At 46.6% G+C, this 18199-nt stretch overlaps 1 protein-coding gene across 1 annotated transcript in view; it reads left to right on the top strand.

Moving 5' to 3' along the window:
- The window catches only part of gpc3 (glypican 3), a 113434-nt gene that overhangs the window by 93503 nt on the left and 1732 nt on the right, over window positions 1–18199 (top strand). The gene's annotated exons all lie outside the window — the stretch shown is intronic.

Raw genomic sequence — 18199 nt, 5'->3', positions numbered from 1 at the left:
GCAGACGAAGACTCGCAAAACGCTGTGAGCTGAGCTGCCACTTCACCCCATCTGTTCGGTGCTTCATACATGTAGCGCTGTTATTTCATCAATGCAAGGTTAATCCAAATAAGCAAACAGTACAGTTCCATAATTAAAACCCTTGACAGAACAGAACAACACCCAAAAGATTTTTGCCCTAGGGGAGGGCAATATCATGCTTCTGTTACTTTGGTATGTTTTTTTTAATTGCTAATTGTGCACTCATTCTGAATTGAATTTTCAACGCCTGTAGCTCAGAAGGTTGCAAGTGTGCAAACTGCATCGCCTCTGGATTAATTACAGGAGAGAACGTGGCCTCTCTGTGCTTGTAGTGCTGAGCTGTGCTGTGCTATGCTATGCGGTGCAGTGCTGTGCTGTGTTATGCATTGTGGTGTAGTGCTATGCAGTGTGGTCCTGTGCTGAGCTTTGAGTTGCAGTGCTGTGCTGTGCTGAGCTGTGCTATGCTATGCAGTGTGGTGCTGAGCTGTGTTATGCATTGAGGTGTAGTGCTATGCGGTGTGGTGCAGTGCTGAGCTGTGTGTTGCAGTGTTGTGCTACGCATTGCTATGCTGTGCTGTGTTATGCGGTGCGGTGCTATACTGTGCTGTTCTGTGCCCTGTGGTGCTGTGCTTTGCTTTCCTGTGCTGTGTGGTGCTGTGCAGTGCTATGCTGTGCTGTGTGGTGCTGGGCTGTGTGGTACTGTGCGGTGCTGGGCTGTGCTGTGTGGTGCTGTGCTGGAGTACTCAGTTAAAGAGGAGCATTGACCCTATGCTCACCTTCTCAACTTTTAGGGCTTCGAATTCTCTCCTCCTCCCATCTGTGAGCAAGCGGAGCCTGAATAGGCAGTGCTTTAGTTCTTCACAGAAAATGAAACAAAACAAAAAGGGCGAAAAGAATGAAAAGGGGTGGGGGGGGAGCGGTTGCTGTTTTAATATTAAGAAACAAAGCTTATGCAGCTGAGCAAACACACGAGGTGCTGCTGTGTTGTTATTGTTGCTCTGATACGGGGTGGCTGTAATATTTTCGCGGGCGGCGGGGTGTCTTTCTCCAGCAGAGGAATCCGGCGTCCGAACACATCTGCTAGCGTCTGAGATAAACAGTGCCGGCACGCCACCCTGTCACGCAGAGAGCCGGCACCACTCCTCATCAAAATACCCTCATTCCTCAGACTCTCCCCCCCCCCGGGCCCGCCTGCACGCCAGCCAGCAGCCCACGCTGGCGGTCCCCTCGCTGGGTTTTTCGGATTTTCTATTTGAGAACGATGGGCCCAACCCAGAAGCAAATCCCTCGCCCCTGCCTTCCTCTCATGACCTTGCACTGAGCGGTTTTCTTCACTGTTGCACGAAGATGAGCAAACGGCTAGCTTTTCGACCGGGTCTGCCGTTTCATGCGTTCCTTTGACCCGTTCGTCACGCGGTCTCAGCAGAGTCCCGAAAGGCTTACGCCCGTGTCGGCGCTCCCATGGTGTTTACGCCCTGTCTTTCAGACATGAAGGTAAACTGGGGTCCTGACTGCCTGCTCATTAAAGTCCCGTGGCACTGAGTGCAGAGTAGGGGTGAACTCATAGTATCTAGACTGTCGCTCTGGTTCGCCTTGTTTCAGGTGGTGTCTTACCTCCCCCTGGGCTGCTGTGTCGTGGGGCTGGGGGTGCAGAATGGCTGGAGCTTGTCACCCAGGTGTGCGCTGTGCTGTGTATGAACGGCTTTAAGATCCTTTGTGATGAACAGTTCTACCCCAGTGGTAAAGACTACAGCATGCGTGTGCTCCAAAGGCTACAGGTGGATGCTGTGTGATTTGTCCTAAGGAAGACTAGGTATTTGATTGTGTGTCAGAGCATTACTTTGAAAGGCCTTTGAAAGGTTTGCAGGACTGCATGTATCCTTTTTTTTGGGGGGGGAAGGGGGTGAGAAAGAAACACCTTTGCACAGCCCTACTCTTCCTTATCCCATTAAAGTAAACATGGATGCTGTTTGCTGTGGACTGTGTGTGTGTGCTGAGTTAATTAGCAGCCTGATACACGAAATGCCTGGTTTCGCCCGGTAGTCTCAGACAAAGAAGGTGTTTGGGAATAAGAAGCGAACATCCCCCCACTATCACCTTTCCTCTGGGCCAGGGAAGAGCTGCCAGACGGACGTGTGTGTGCAGAAGGTACAAACCGCAAATCTGTGACATTCAAACACTGACCATGCATCCCTACAGCATCAGAGCTGGGTGCTTCAGCCAACTGATGTCAAAAGCCAAAAAGATGTCTTTCGTATAGGGTCGCAGGGGAGCTGGAGCCTATCCCAGCAAGCTACAGGCACAAGGCAGGACACACCCTGGACTGGCCAGTCCACCGCAGGGCAGACAGACGCAAACACACACACACACTTACACCAGGGCCAATTTTCCCAGAAGTTTAGTAACCCGCCAGCATGTCCTTAGATTGTAGGAGGAAACCAGAGGACCCAAAGGAAACTCATATGAACACGGGGAAAACATGCAAGCTCCGAACAGACAGCACCCCAGGTCCGGAATTGAACTCCAAGCACTGCAAACCACTGCACTACCATGCCGCCCCATCAGGAACCATATCCAAATTCAAAAAGCTTAGCTTGCAGGACTGATGAGCTTCAGTCTTGCTCAAGCCGAAACCATTAGTAAACAGTACAAACATTCAGAACAAGAATATAATGTTATTGTTTGCAAGACTCTGTTCCTCTGTTCTTCAGGCTGTGACAGGAGATCACATACTGGGCTGCAGCTCTATTGAGTTTCATGCCCCCTCCCCCAGTGGGATTGAGAGTTATTCTGATTCTGGCAGGTGTGGGAGATACGAGTCTTACAATAGTTACAACAGGCTCACCGCACACAAAGGTATTTGAAAACATAATCGTCTTTTTGTGTGCTTGTGTGAAGGCAGTGGTGTAGGAGAAAAAAAAGACTTGCAGTATGAGATCTTTAAACAAACAGATCTATGTTCTTTCATTCTGCATTATATCATCTAGATCTTTAGCAGAGTTGGGTTTTTTTTACTCAGTGAGAATTTGAGAACACGTTAAGATAAGACAATGCAGCGAAAATTTTCTGGAGCCAGAAGTCTGGATTTCACGATTTGTGGTCCGCTGCTCGTTTTATCACGTGTCCAAGGATCCAAGATCCTAGGATCCCAGCTACAGAATTTCCAATCCAAAAAAATGTTTGCAAACAATTCTAGCCATGTCAGCTATGCCAGGACAGGGATTCCGATGTCTGTCTGTCTACACCTTCAAAGGCTGAAACAGGGCCTGTACTGAAAGACAGGGCTTCTGAGCACACGGACACGCTCTCCGTTCACACTGCCGCAGGAGCCAACACCTGCTGTCGCCAGCCGAATACTGCTGTCCTTCTCCGTGGGCCCGAATAGGGATCAGAGACGCCCTTAAGGTTTCATGCACTGTGCCCTTCAGTCCTCCTACAGCAGCCCTACACGCTTTGCCTGGGCAACCAATATTTTGAGGGCAAATGTGTTTTTCTTTATTAAGTTTAATTAAAAGAATTAAGTATATTTGCTGTGTCTTTGCAAACAGCTTGGATAAAGAAGAGATTAAAGGCTCAGTGATATACATTATAGCATCTAAATACTACCTGTTCCCTGCCTATCGATGCTGCTCCCTCCCCCTCCGCTGAAGGACCAGAATTCTCTGAGGGAGCAGGAGGACTGGGCGGTGGCTGTCTGTCCATCAGACACTCAGTCCCTACACTGTAACTCATAGTTCGTGCCAATAAAGCTCTCTGAATGCGGATGTAAAGCAGCACCTGATGAAGAGAGCTAGCACAGGTGCTGTTTCCTAGGGGCTGGACAAAGCAGAGAGGGTAGGGTGCAGGCCATTGTGTGCCCTGGTTTAGTGCACAATGGAGGGATTACACGCAGGTCTGATGACAGGGAGACCATAGAGACCAACAAGGACTTAAATTCAAACACTTCAAAAAAAAGTTTTTGGCCTTTTCCTTTTGTTTGTTTTTCTTAGTAGTTGTTTGCGATGCGTCAGTGGCTACAGAAAGCGTTGCTAGGTGTCCAGATTCAGTCAGGTCTCCTCTCTAAACCAGGATTTACAAGAAAATGAGAGGAAGGCCTTGCTTTGTTTTTCTGATGGAATGAGAGGGGACGGATCCCGGTCTGCCCAGCTGCCTCCTTGCAGTCAAAAGTCGCCGCGCTCACCCTAATAACTGTGCTCTGCACTCCAGAGTCCCGAGCCAGTGCTTATGCCACTGGGACCGCCACAGGGACATTGGGGAGCCCCAAGACGGCACCGCACTTGAGCGTTTTAGGAGCACAATCGGATTGGAACAATCAGATTGAAACAAACAAGCAGATTGGATTTGTGCCTGTAATCTGAAACGTGCAGTGTGAAAGGTGACGTGGTTCAGAACAGCAGAAATGGCAGAAATGCACTTGCAGATATTGAGAGGTTATTGTGAGGGACCTGAGTGAAGATCAGGACATGTGGAACGATGTTTTTTTCCACTCACACTCCTCTACAGCAGCCTTATGTCCTATGCTGCTGTTTTCCTAGAAGACTTATGCGCGGTTTTGTGAATTCTGAAATATTATCTGAGCAAACCCCTTAAATAAATGATCCATCTTCTTAAAACCTCTTGGACAGCTGGGGCTTACACATACTGTATGTCCATCACGAATAGGTTTTCCACCTAAAATAAGGAGCTCGTGAAGGTGGGGGTTCAGTGGTGAGGAATTGAGTTGCACTGTGAGATAGATGGTAGTTGTACCAGACACTTTAAAGACAACAGTACAATTAACCGGTTATTGTAAAATCTCCTGATGAAGAAAGAATTAACAGCAAGAGAAAGGTGCGTTTAAGAATAATGAGCTCTTAACAGACCGGCCGCATTCTTAATCTCAGTAGGTAATGAGTTGCAGGCTTGACCTCTGAACCTGAAGGTTAGAAAGACAGACCCCGGTTTTGTTGTGTGAGTTCTCAGGCTTTTATCACTTTGTGACCTCAGGGTAGTGCTCCTTTCTGCCTCGTAACTTTGATAACGAGCTGCTCGCCTTGCAGACCCTCTCACAGGGAGCCCAGGTCTCTGTCGAGTGTTGCACTGAAGGTTCCTCTATTAAATGGTAACCCGGACTACCACATTGTCAAATTTCAGACGTGCAGAACAATAAAAGTAATGCTCCATTCTGTTTTTATTGAGAACAGGAAGGCTAACCTTGTACTTGGGCCAGGCAAATTTCAAGAGACATTTTGCACACTTCACAGACGTCAATAATTATGTTTGATTTTTTTTTCTAACATCACAGATAATGAGCAAGCACAGGGTCCACATGGGCCCGACATCATCTGTTTTCACTGGGCCAAGGAGATTTTCCTTACTGGCCTAACACACACGTTTCTTTTTGCCAGACCAATACGGCACGCCATGCAATAAAATAAACCGTCTCTTTCAGCCTTTTGCTTCACTGTAAATTCACAGCGTTTTTTTTCTCTCACGTCTTTTTTCTCGAAACATCTTTTTTATTTTCAAAATTTCATTGAAGTGTAATATGACTGAGATTCTTCAACTGTGAACCGTCATTAGCTCCATGCTGGCTGACTGTCTGCAATCTAAGTTATATGTTTGTTTTTATCACTATGATGAGGAAATGTTTAGACACGGCTTTTCTGGACATATTGGGACAAGTGGAAAGTTTAGAGGTAGGTTTAGAGTTTAGAAACAGTGGTGTTTGTGCTAATCAAAGAGCCCCCCTAGTGTAAGATGAGAGTGGTGCTGTATTGTCCCTCCCTGGGTCTCTGAGGGGCCCATGGGTACTGCTGACCTGTCCTTTGCTGCAGTGTGCATTGGGAGCTCAAAGGGACACAGTTGTTCCAACCACATGCACTGCACTTACAGGGACTGTTTTGACCAGTACACTTAGGCGATTCATCGTTACTTAACATTACGTGCTTTTTTTCTGTTATATCTCTTTTACTGTGCTAACATTCCTATATAAAGATCCTTTATACAAAAGGGAATCACATGTTAGATACAAGGAGTAAGTGCTCCAATTGGGTTAATGCAATTAGGACCACTGCTTTTCCTGATTTCCATCAGTGACCTAGATTCTGGTATAGTTAGTACACTAATCAAGTTCACAGATCACTGCAGATGTGGCAGTAGCTATAAACTCAAAAAGATTTTGCTAAAATTCCAGTTCTGGCCAGATACCTGGAAGATAGTAATTAAGGTAGACAAGTGCAGAGAGTAGCATGAAGGTAGAAAAAATATAAGCTACAAATATAAAATAGGAAACACTGAAACACAACCATATATATTCCCGGGTTTAAAGGGCTTAACGTTCTGTTAAAGGAACTGTTTAATTTGGGGATAATTAGGTCGATTGCATCTTTACGAAAACCTGTACTGGGCCGGATCAAGTGAGTCTGATTATCCACTCATTTTCTGATCGCTCTTACCAATTCAGGATCGTTGGGAAGCCAGAGCCTATTCCAACATGCAACAGATGCACGGCAGGATACACCCTGGGTGAGACGCCAGTCCATCGCAGGGCTCACACAGACACAAACACACCCACACCAGGGCCAGTTTTCCCAGAAGCCCATTGGCTTACCAGTGTGTCTTTGGTCTGTGGGAAGATATCGGAGCACCTGAAGAAAACCCACACGAACACGGGAAAAACATACAAACTCCATCAAGAGGCAGCAAAGCTGAGCACTGAGCCACCACGCAGCCCGATTCTGAAAGTGTTAAATCAGAAGAGGTACAGCTTTTCTCAAAGGGCCTGGTGGGGGTGACAACAGGGGGAGAGGCTTTAGACATATGAAGATAATGTCTGGTTGTTGTCTTGCACGGTCATCATGGGGGTATGCAAGAGCAGATGTTTGACAAGCAAAAAACAGCGTCTCGTTCATCTGTAAATAATCCGAGTAAACGTCTCCGGAAAACCTGCTAAAAATAACAGGGATTGGTCCAACCACAGTGTTCCGTCATTTCTGCAGCACTATAAACAACCATTTTGGTAATGCACACCGCTTCTCAAATCCAGTCCAAACACCCCCCTACGCCCCGCAGAAAAATAATGAAACATGCCAACATCTGTGTCAACAGACCGTGGGCGTGTGTTTTAGCAGGGAATTGGAGGAAACATACCCGAAATATCTTGAGAGGTCAGCTTCTTGCAGCTCCAGCACAGAGCAATTATTAACTCCTGAAGGTGTAATGACAAGTGCACTCTGCAAGGAAAACAGTTTGGTGCTGGTGGGTTTTCTTGCTGTAATTTATTGAAATGTTAAATAAATATGAGAACAATTTGAACCGGCCAGCATAGGCAGTGCTGTAATGCCCTGGTATTTAAACAAGGGGGCAAAGAGAACAGACCCGGCTTTATAGCCAGTTTATCCTGAGCCTACTTTCTAAAGCCTGTGGTCTGTGAAATGGATTATTTTATTCCTCAGTTCTAAGAATGAAATGCCTGTTACAGCCATGCCGCAGCATAGTGGGGGAATCGTATCAAACACATTAAAATAATTCAATTTAAGACTGTGGAGTAAGAGTGACATGGTTTCATGTAAGGCATGGCCTCCCAGCTCGGTTGTGGACTGGGGTGCATCTGTTATTGAGCGGTCATGCTCTCCCAGGGTCTGTATGGATTTTGTTCTGTTGTCCCAGTTTCCTCCAACGTTCCAGAGACGTGCTGGCTAGGTTAATTGGTGTCTGTGAACTTTTCCTAGTGATCTTCTATGGAGGGCAGCATGGCGGCCCAGTGATGAGCATGAGCAGCTCTGGGGCCCTAGCTTCGATTCCTGGATTGCTATCTGTGTGGAGTTTGTATGTTTTCCCTGTGTCTGTGTGAGTTTCCTCCCAGGGTCCAAAGACATACTGGGACAAATGGCCCTGGTGTGAGTGCGTGTGTGCCTGTGTCCGTGAGAGCCATGCCATTGACTGGTGTCTCGTCCAGGGCATACCCTGCCTTGCACCCGTTGCTGACTGAGATAGGCTCCCTGAATTGGAAGAGCTGGTTAGAAAAAGGAGGGATGGATGATTCTTTATGTTAGTTAGCTGTAGGGCCCTGCTGCGCGGCTATGTAGTGTCTGCTTTTTATTGATTTTATACTTACTGACTTTGAGATTATATCACTGCTGGGGAGTCTCCATCCTGGGGGCAGTAGAGATCAGAGCCCTCCAGCCTCCACCGTTCTGCACCAGAACTCCATACTCTGCGCTCTCCCCACTATTCTGAACCTTATTTCACCACCTCTTCTCCCAGCCTGGCCTTTAAAACCACACCTCCTCTTAATTTACTGTTGGAAACAAACAACGGCTGTGGAATTATCCCAGTCTTTGCTGTTTTGCTTTCTGCAGATTCATAGAGATGGTGGAAGCATAACTTTTGCTTGAAGGGTCTTTCCTGACTCTGTTCCTGTGTGCTGTTGTGTTCCACTCTCCTAATGCTGAGAAAGAAGGTTTAACGGTGATCTGCACACAAATTTTAAAGCTTCAGTACTTTTCTGTGTCTATAAATATACAATGAAATCGAATTATCCATGAGCTTTGATAGACATGGTTTGTGAGCTGTGTCAGAGGACCAGTCCACTTCAGACAGAAAGCAGCATTTTTTTCTGCCATCGTGCTGCTAATTAATAGGTGTTGACTCATATTTGTTACACAGAGCGGCCATTGATGAGTGCTGCTGGAATATGGGCTTCTGACCAGATATAACTGAGAGCAGCCTGTGAAGGAAAATGGCCAATTAACACAAACACGGTCGCCCAGAGAGATACCCCTCCCACTGTGAGCCAGTCCCACACACAGACAGCACAGGCAGGCATTAGCAGCCCAGCCTTCTAACATTGCCAGATGTTTTTATTCTATGTAGTCTACAAAATACAGCGAGTTGCAAAAACAAAATAATGCAGAAATATGTAACAATATTTTTGTTAAAATAAAAATATACAATAAAAAATAATGCATCTATGTGAAGTTTGCTCATTAACCTTAAGTGCTGACATCATGCTCTGACATCACACCTGACTGACATCATGCTCTGACATCACACCTGAATGACATCATGCCCTGCAGATCATGCAGATTTGTCAAGCTTAACATCTTAATTTCAGGACTACTAGTACATGATTATATATTATATGTTGTTTTTGTTGTGGTTTGGGTTTTAATCTCGGGGCATTTGGATCCCTGCTGAGCTGTGAAGTGGCAGCCTAAGCCCTGTGTGTTTTGCAAACGAGTGGGAGGTGTACTGGGGAGCTGTGCGTACTCAAGCTCATCCGCCACACATCTGACCCCGCCCTAATAAACCTTCGCTGGCTGTATCCCCTGAGGGCTGATGTCTGGAGAGGCAGGAGGACAGTGGGGAGAAGAGCTGCAAGCTGAGGGAGGGTAGTGCAGGGGGGCAGATAGATGCCGAGTGTCCAGTTAGCATTGCCCAGGCTGGGCCTAACAGGCCGAAAGAGCTCCAGAGCTGGGTGAGAAGGCAGGCAGCTTGGGGTGCATCCCTTCCCTCCTCCATCTTTCCCTCCTCTTCGTCACATTGTCTCTCTCTCTTTCTCTCTTTCAGTCGGCTCCACCGCCCTGATCTCGCTTTGCCGTGCTTTCTCTCTCACCCACAGACCCTATTGTCTCCCCCCTTTCTCTCTCTCTCCCCCCTTTTCTGCCTTCTTGCCAAAGTTATTCCAGTTTTAGAATAGCCGTCTACCAGACGCGGGGGAAGCTACGGCTACGCTAATCTGCTTTCAGGTCAAAGCTGCTCCCGGCTTTGTCCCAGGGGCAGCCGGGTTTGTGTTGGCCCTGGAGTGACGAATTCCCAGCAGCCCCTGTGGGAGGCCGGCTCCCGCCAACACGGACACGCTCTCTCGCACGCTCGCAGCACCCTGCCTGGCCGCCCAGGCCATGTCCTCTGAATGGGAGTTCAGCTCTGCAGAACCAAATTAGCCCAATAAACTTGTTTGTATTCATCGCCTGAGCTCGGCCTGGAGCTGTTGTCGGTGACATTCATGCAGCCGCGTGCAGCACGGCCCAAAACCTCCCCCTGCACTTCTGCGGTATTTTTAAAAGTAGCGAAGAGGGCCGTGGAGACATTTTTGTGATCTTTCAATGAAATGCAATTTAGATTATCGTAAAATGTCAATATTGGCACTCATTTTAATGAGAATACTTTGCATCTTTTGAACCCTCTTTTCGAAGCACGTGGAATGTGACTGGACTACAACTGTGGTGCTTTTTCAGGAGCACGTCTGTACTATGCAGGACACTTTTCTCTTGCTTTAATATTTATTAAATATATTCATTTTAAAATTTCCAAGATGATTTAAATGATACTATTTCAGGGGCTTTGTGAATAAGATGGATGTTCTTTTCGACGGCTAGATCTGTTCTGTCAGGTCAAGTGCAACTCACAGCAAATTGAGTTCTACAGTTGTTGATATACTCAATGTGCATAAATATGTGCACCAATGTGGGAAATATGAAATATTATCAGTTTTCTGTGCAGGTTCTTAAATGTCCACTTGGATAAACTTTTTAAGCCACACATAAGCGCCACTTGTCCAGGCAGTCCTGTATGGAACTGCTGCCTGTTCTCTAACACCCATAATCCTGCACTCACACGTCTCATGTCTCCTTCTTGTCGACTCTCATCCTATTCTTATTTAAATAATATAATATAATAATGTATATACTCCACCAAAATGTAACTCCACACAGAGTGAAAACAGACCTACAGTAAAACAAGTAGTTTCTTAGCGGCATTTCATTTTCAAAATGTAAAATTTAATTTATAAACAAAACTTCTGCCCATGACATTGTCAGTTTTTAAGACTTGTATCTACATATCTTGTATCCTCACATTGCCTGTCGGCACATATGCACACAATCTCACACACACACTTTTACACACAATCACACACACACGTGCACACAAACATGAATGAGACTTGGAAAGCTGTTGCGTATATGAACCAGGGTAAAAACCTTGCAGTGATTTGAAGCTATGGCTTTATTATTATTATTGCTTGTGTAATTATTAAATTAATTATTCATATATGTAGTAATTTACCTTCAAATTACTTATTTCCTACTGTTTTTCCAACTGCTGTAAGGTCAGAGGCAGACAGAAAAGCATGACAGACTTCCCAAAACCTGGAGACGTATTCCCATTCATTGAAAAACTCTTTTGTGATTGGACAGCGGGGTGGGGGGATTCAGGGGAAACTTCTGAAGACTCGTATCATCTTACACTTTGAAATCCCCCGGGGAGACCACAGGACAGGTTAAAGAAGTGAAAGAGGGGGTAGTGGTTTCACCAAAACCAGTCTGGGAAGCGCTGATCCACCTGGGAACCCCTGGGTCACTCTCCTGTGTTAGCAGAACTTATTTCTGACCTTCTATTTATTTCTGGAAAGGGTATCCAGGGCGACAGCAGGGTGAAAATCCTAGGTTTCTGCCTCAGTGCATTGATTGGAGAAGGGGGTTATCCGGAAGAGAGATTGAGCACCCTAACATTTCCTAAGGTGGAAGAAGCCTTTTATGAGAGTTGAACTGCAACGAGCAGGGAGAGCAGGGAATCGTGCACAATACTTGGAATTAAGGGAATTCTCCAAAAATATCAGAGTATTCTGATTTTTGTCCAGTCACAATGTAATGATACTGGAGGACTGGCCTGTGAAGACAGCGGATCATGAGGTGTGTGTGTGTGTGTGTCAGTGGAACACTGCATGTCTGTTTGTGTGTTATGAGAGGCATCAGCTGGGAGCCACATGCCGCCAGATGCGCAGACAGTTCTCAGACTGGTAGGGAGCATTTCCTGACCTCTGGAGCACCACTAAACACCCAAACATCTACTTAAATCCATAAACTGCTGTCTGGCCATTCTTCCAGCTGAAAGGAAGGAAGAGCCATGAGCGACTGCGAGAGAGAAGAGGATTTGAGTGGGTGAGTGTGTGCTGTGTTGTCTCAGAGTAGACAATCCGTTTACTCTTTTATTATCTCAACTGGAAAGAATGGACCTGCCTCAGACCGCCTGAGTAATGGGCTGACCTTTCACCTTTGACCCCCCGCGGTAACATGATCTGTACACACAGCGAAGAATCCTATAAACTCACTGGAGCTGTGGCCTCACAGATGGACCTGCTTCCCTCAGGAATTGTTTGCCCCCAAAGGTTTAGGGGCCCATTATGACATTGGGCTATCATAAAAAAACCCACTCTCTCCCAAAACTGTGAGTTAACATGCTGTTCCCAAGTCAGGTGAACCAAAGAGCCTCCCGTCAGCTACAGGCTCTCTTATTATCGGATATTCCTACAGTAACATACAAAACCGTTGGCACTATTCATGTGAATTCGCACTTCACTGTTTGTTAACTGAGCTGCACTTATTTATCTGTTAGTTGTTATATGTTTCCCAGCTTTATTGAACACTGATTCAACCGAGTGAAAGACGGTTTGAACTAAATTAACTGAGCTCCAGCTGGGGATGTCTGTTCTTGCGCCAGTGACTCCTCTGATAACTGTTCATTAAACTAAATATATGACAGAGGATATGTTTCACAGGAAAAGCTGTAGTGCTTTTCTCTGGGGCTGTAAGCTCTTGCCATTGCAACTGTGCTGCACATTTTAATACAGGTAACAGGCACGCCTGACTTGCGTTATTCCAGCAGTGAGCTTGTCCTTCTTTTCAACTGGTAAATGCGCCAAGTTGAGGGGGTACCTCTGCCGCCTCTGTACGCGACCCCCAGCCCTGCTCCCCCTCCCTGGCGAATCGGTTTCAGAGTGTGCCACGGCGCTGAGTCAGGACCGTAAATCACAGCAGATCAAAGCCCATTCCAGGAGAACCTCCCTGGAGCACCTGTATCTGTTTGTCTGCAGTCCCCCACTCTCTCTCTCTCCATCCGTCTGTCTCCCGGCTGCCCGCAGAGGACGAGTGCGAAAGAGAGAGTATCTGGCGCAGAACGACAAAACACAGCTCCTCTCCTTCCTGACACGGCAGCTGGGAGCTGCATTACAAAGTCTCCGTAAAGAGGGGGAGGGGGGGTCAGTATACCCCCCCCCAAATTACTACAAATTACCCACAGACCAGAGCTCTGACACAGTTCACAGCTAAAGTGGTAAACTCTTGCTTTTTAGCAGTTTCTGATTCATGAGGGCTTCTGATAACCACGTGATCTCCAGCTAATTACAGCCTGCCTTGGGAAAGGATTACATGGTACTGTTTATATATATGTGTGCACACAGATAATATATATATACGGTATCATGTTACACCTTGCATTTAATTAATGTAGCAGTACAGAGCAGAGCTGCCACGATGACAGATAATCCTTGCAGTATGGAAAGAATTTCAGTACGAGCATCGTTATGGGATATAAAAGTTTAATTATCTTCTGGCCGGAGTTCAAGCTCTGCTGTAATGGGAAAGAAATCTTGAAAAGAGTTCTGCCTTTCGGGTTTGTTTATTTACCTCGTTATTCTGCTTTAAAGACGTCTGGCCTTTGAGCTTGAAATGAGCCAGAGAGGCACCACCAGAGTCTGAGACCCAGTCATGTGGACCCCAAGGGGGGGGTGGGGGAGGGGGTACTGTGGAGGAAAGTTACTTATAAATGTAATCTATTACAGGTCCAAGTTACTTTGTGTAACAGATTGCTTTTTAAACTTTTTAAATTTTAAACATTCATTAGTTACAGCGATATAGTGTTTATTGTCACTACGTAAAGTGCCCTTAAAAGCTATTTCCCTTATTAGTAATTATTACAAACTTATCATTAATTGATCAAATACATTTTACACAACTAATTTGTAATTGAGAGGGTGCGTTTGTGTCTGTGTCAGTGTCTCCCCTGCGACGGGCTGGCGTCCTGTCCAGAGTGTAGCCTGCCTTCACCTGTTCCTTGCCGGGATAGGCTCCTGTCTAATTCCCTGGATTAGAAACGGATGGATGGTTAGAAAGTGGAGGGACGGATGGAACTCGTAACTGCAATGAATTACTCGTACCTTTCCCCAGCAGTGGTGGCTGGGTAAACAAAGTGGAGCAGTGGTCAGGGGTCTGGACTTGTTATAAGAAGACTGTGGGTCCAAAACGCAGGTGAAGCCTTTTGAATTGTGATGGTCAAATACTCAGATGTATAAATAAGTCTGTATATAAGTTGCCTTGAATAACAGGGCTGCTATAACTTTTAAAGGCTGCAGCTTGATTGATGAATAATGTATCCGTTGTTAAACGTCTTTTTCATTTCTGATTTGGCTGCCGACTGCACTGACGCACTGACGCAGGTTGTGACTGCCCCAAGTTTATTTTTAGTTGCCTTTCCATCTACATGTTTGTTTTTTTTCCCTGTTCACACATGCTTTTTTGTGAAAAAAAAAACATAAGAAGGCTGGATTCACTTTGTCCCAAGTAGTTGCAGGAGATGCAGGTGTTTGCACTCCTGTCTTGTAAACACTGGCCTCCCTAAAGTTTAATTCAAGATAAAGCCACCGCCTCCCCCACCTTTAACTTAACTGGCGAAGGAATGCTGTGCACTGGGGCTGCTGGGGCACAATGTCCACTGTGTCCCCCCAGGTGGGGGCTCCGCTGCAGTGCTGGAGGAAATGGGTCCCTTCCTATACTGTATAGAAAGAGCTTCAGGGTCCTCTGGGATATAAGTGCAATGAGTGATGAATTAAAAGGCAGTGGAACTCTGCCGGCTTTCTAACCCCTGAATGACCTTTGAGGTCATTCAAAGAAAAATAACATGACCCAGAGTTGAGAGAGAGAGGTTTGTTCTTGGATAAGATATCTTCTGAACAACCCCCCAGAGCTGTGTTCCCATCGCTCAGTGTGTGTGATCGGTGCTTGGTACTTGCATTCTTCAGCCTTATCTGACATTTCTTGTGTGTTTGCTGAATGTATGTACCATGTCAGATAGTATCAAGGTGTGTGTGTGTGTGCCTGAAAGGAAAAAAAAACCACAAATTTTCTCGGCTTATTCATGATCTGTAACGGAAAACGTCCTGGTTTTCTTTTCTAATGAGTTTTTTTTAAAACTGCAGGATCATGTGCTGTGTCATCATTTCACACAGTGGGTCAGGGCCTTGTTACTTTGCAATAACTGAACTCGGTGGGGATTGCCATGTGTGGCCACAGCCCGACAGAGAGAGGCCTACAGTATCTGATGAACTGTCCACAGGGGCAGAGGGGGTTCACTGACCCCAGAACAGCACACACAACACTCAGTGACACGGGCACAGGTGGGACAGCCGATGAGCTCGTGCAGGGTTCAGGCTCTTGGGCTCTGCGTGTGTGTGTTGGGGAAGCTCTGCTGTCCGTGGTCTTTGAGCATCCCAGCATCGGGTCAGTGGACAGCCTGTGCGTGTGGGCTGGGACAGGGTTTACTGGCTGCCCTCCTGCGAATGAAGGAGAATGAATTTTCTGGTCACCTAAATATATTTATTCTGCTCTTTTGTTCCCATTTTCATAGTTTGCTCGAAGGAAAGGCCTGGGCTTCACTGTGAGCTGATTCAGTTTAGTCCAGTGATCCTCAGCCCTGGTCCTGGAATTACCCTGTGTCTGCTGACCAGTAATTGATCCGCTTGCCTATTTAGCCTCTTTTTTTCCCTGCACGCTGTCCTTGGTTTCAAAACCCAGAATGAGCGTCAGAATCACCAGAGGGACAGAGTACACCTACTCACCGAAATGTGTCTACTTGTCTGCGATGGCAGCACTCTCAGAGGACACAGTGCCAGCGGCTGGCTCTCTGGTGCTCTCCGCGATGTATCCGTCACTCGGGGAAGTGGTGGGAGCTCTGGGGGGACTGGGGGTGGGGGAGTCCCGGGGGGGCAGTTTTCTTCACACTGACAAGGACAGGAAGAAAGATACAGTACTTTAATAATTACACAGTGCCAGTGAGCGATCATTCTGCGCCACGCGGGGACTGGATGCAGTGATGAGTTAATTTTTCACCAGGTACACGCTCTGTCCCTTTGAGACGGGCTGTCGGTGACGAGCGACACATCTGAGCCACTTGGGAAAGCACAGCTGGGGGTAAAGAGAAACTGCAGGTCTGTGTCAGTGTACCACGGCGAACCTTTTTCAAAACAGAAAAAAGGGACAATAACAAAATGAAAGAGATAGATGGAATGTCTTGCCAGTGTCGGTATCTCTGTTTATGTCTCATTCCGCCGGAGAAAATATGTGAAAAATGTCTTCCTCCTGGCTGGCGGGGAAATCTTCAATGTCTGAACTTTAATAAAAAGACGTTGTGATGCTGACCATCTGTCCCAGCAGGAGATGATTTCATACCCCTGCGTAGCTGGCATGCTTCAGTATTGGTTTTTATTATGAATATGTATTGTATTTCTCATAACTCTGCGTGGGCAGCTTGAACCCCCTCCTGTCTTCCAGGGTGTATTGGATAGAGGGCACTTTTCAGACGCACGTTCCTCTCTCCAGATACTTCCCCTTTGTATTAAATCTACATACGTGGAGACAGAAGCCCTGCAAAGAAATTAGAAGGGGCACCTGCTGCAGGAAATCTACCACTGGCCACTTTAATAGGGCCCTTATCTGCACACGTGAGGCTGCTGAGATACAGGACAGAGGACTCTGCCCTCCTGGCCACTCTGTGCTCCGAGAGAAGGCACAAGGGGGCTGGCTCTCTTGCAAAACTGCAAAATTCTTATTTTTATCATTCAAATTTCTGAAGGTAAAAATGTTAACAAGAACTGCAGCTCACCAGAAAAAAAAATTGCACATTTGGTGAAGTGTTTATTTTAAAAAGACCTTAAGGCCTACGGCCTCCATCTGGTTGTCCCATTTCACACTGTACTAGAATGCTGCACGTTTTCTTGATTGTTGAGCTTTCCTGCATCCTGACGAGCCCCCTGTCCGCTGCTCCCATATCGTTCTCAGCTCTTGTTGTCCTGAGAGTACAAGATCTCCACTGGGATGACCAGCCGTCAGGTGTGCTAACGATGACTGCACCTGGGTGGGCTGAAGTGATCAGGGTATACAACCACAGTGTCCACTTTATCAGTGCACATGCAAACCCCTAAAACACCTTGTGCTTTATTAATTTACCTGCAGTCCGGTGGCTGGACCATAAAATAAAAATGGAGTTTGCCATTTGGTGAAGCGCCTCAGTTTCAAAATCCACATGTGGGTAAGGCGGTTTGCATTGCTGCCTTACAGGTCCTGGGTTCGATGTTGGCCCAGGTTAGCTGGTGTCTATGCAGGAGTAAGTGCAGGACCATCAGATTGTGCCCACTGTCGGCCAGGTCAGGCTCTGCCTTAACATGACTCTGCCTTGGACTAAGCAGGTGTTGTTTTTATCTTATTGTGTTGATTTTTGTAAGAGGTGGGTTATATTTAGAGTAGAGATAAATATTTAGTTTACATATTCGGTTATAAAATATTAAATATTCGGTTTAAAGGAGCTGCAGCAGACAACACAAGAGGGAAGGTGAGGCCCTTTGGTAAGAGTGGGGCCTGGCAATGCTCTGTGAATGAAAAGCAGTTAAAAATACAAAGCAGGGCTTTACTCCTACAGAAGCCTGGGAATGTGTCTAATATCAAACACAGCTGAGAGGGAAAGAATGGAATAGGAGTCAGGAGTGAGGGTGAGAGAAAGAATCTAATAGCAACGTTCTAAAAAAATGAAAATATCAACAGGGAGAAGGGAGAAGTATATCCAGGAGTTTTCAGACTGGTGTTTGATCTTTTCAGAGCCTGAAAGAGGCCAGGCCCTTACCTGTGAGGTCGCAGGGGCCCGGGGGGCGGGTGTTTTAGGCTGAGGTGGGGGCCAGGAGCTGAGGGGTGAGGATCAGCCTGGCTAACGTCACCCAGGAGTGGGGTGTCAGCAGGGTCACTCACACAAAACCCCTTGTGGACACGCCCCCGGGTCAGAAAAATTCCAAATATTTGCCTTAGGATCATGTCAAACACTTGGGAACAGTTCCCGCAAGAAAAAAAAACTTTCTTTATTCCCCCAAAAAAGTATTCTCTGTTGATCGTGGATAGAACCAAGATTTTTTTGGGGGGTGCTTTCTTCCACTCCTCGGCCTTTTTGCAGAACAGCCCCCGGTTTGCCCCGCGGTTACCTCTTATTTGGAAAGGGGGGGCCCATGTCAGGCTGTGTCGTGACACGCCTGCAGTCAGACGCTCGGGAGAACGCACAAGCCACTGGGCCGCGCTGACCCTGACCTCTCTCTCCTCCC

Source organism: Atractosteus spatula, chromosome 9 (genome assembly GCF_055471065.1).
Source record: "Atractosteus spatula isolate fAtrSpa1 chromosome 9, fAtrSpa1.hap1, whole genome shotgun sequence".
Classification (NCBI taxonomy): Eukaryota; Metazoa; Chordata; class Actinopteri; order Semionotiformes; family Lepisosteidae; genus Atractosteus; species Atractosteus spatula.
This window is presented reverse-complemented; position numbering and strand designations above follow the sequence as displayed.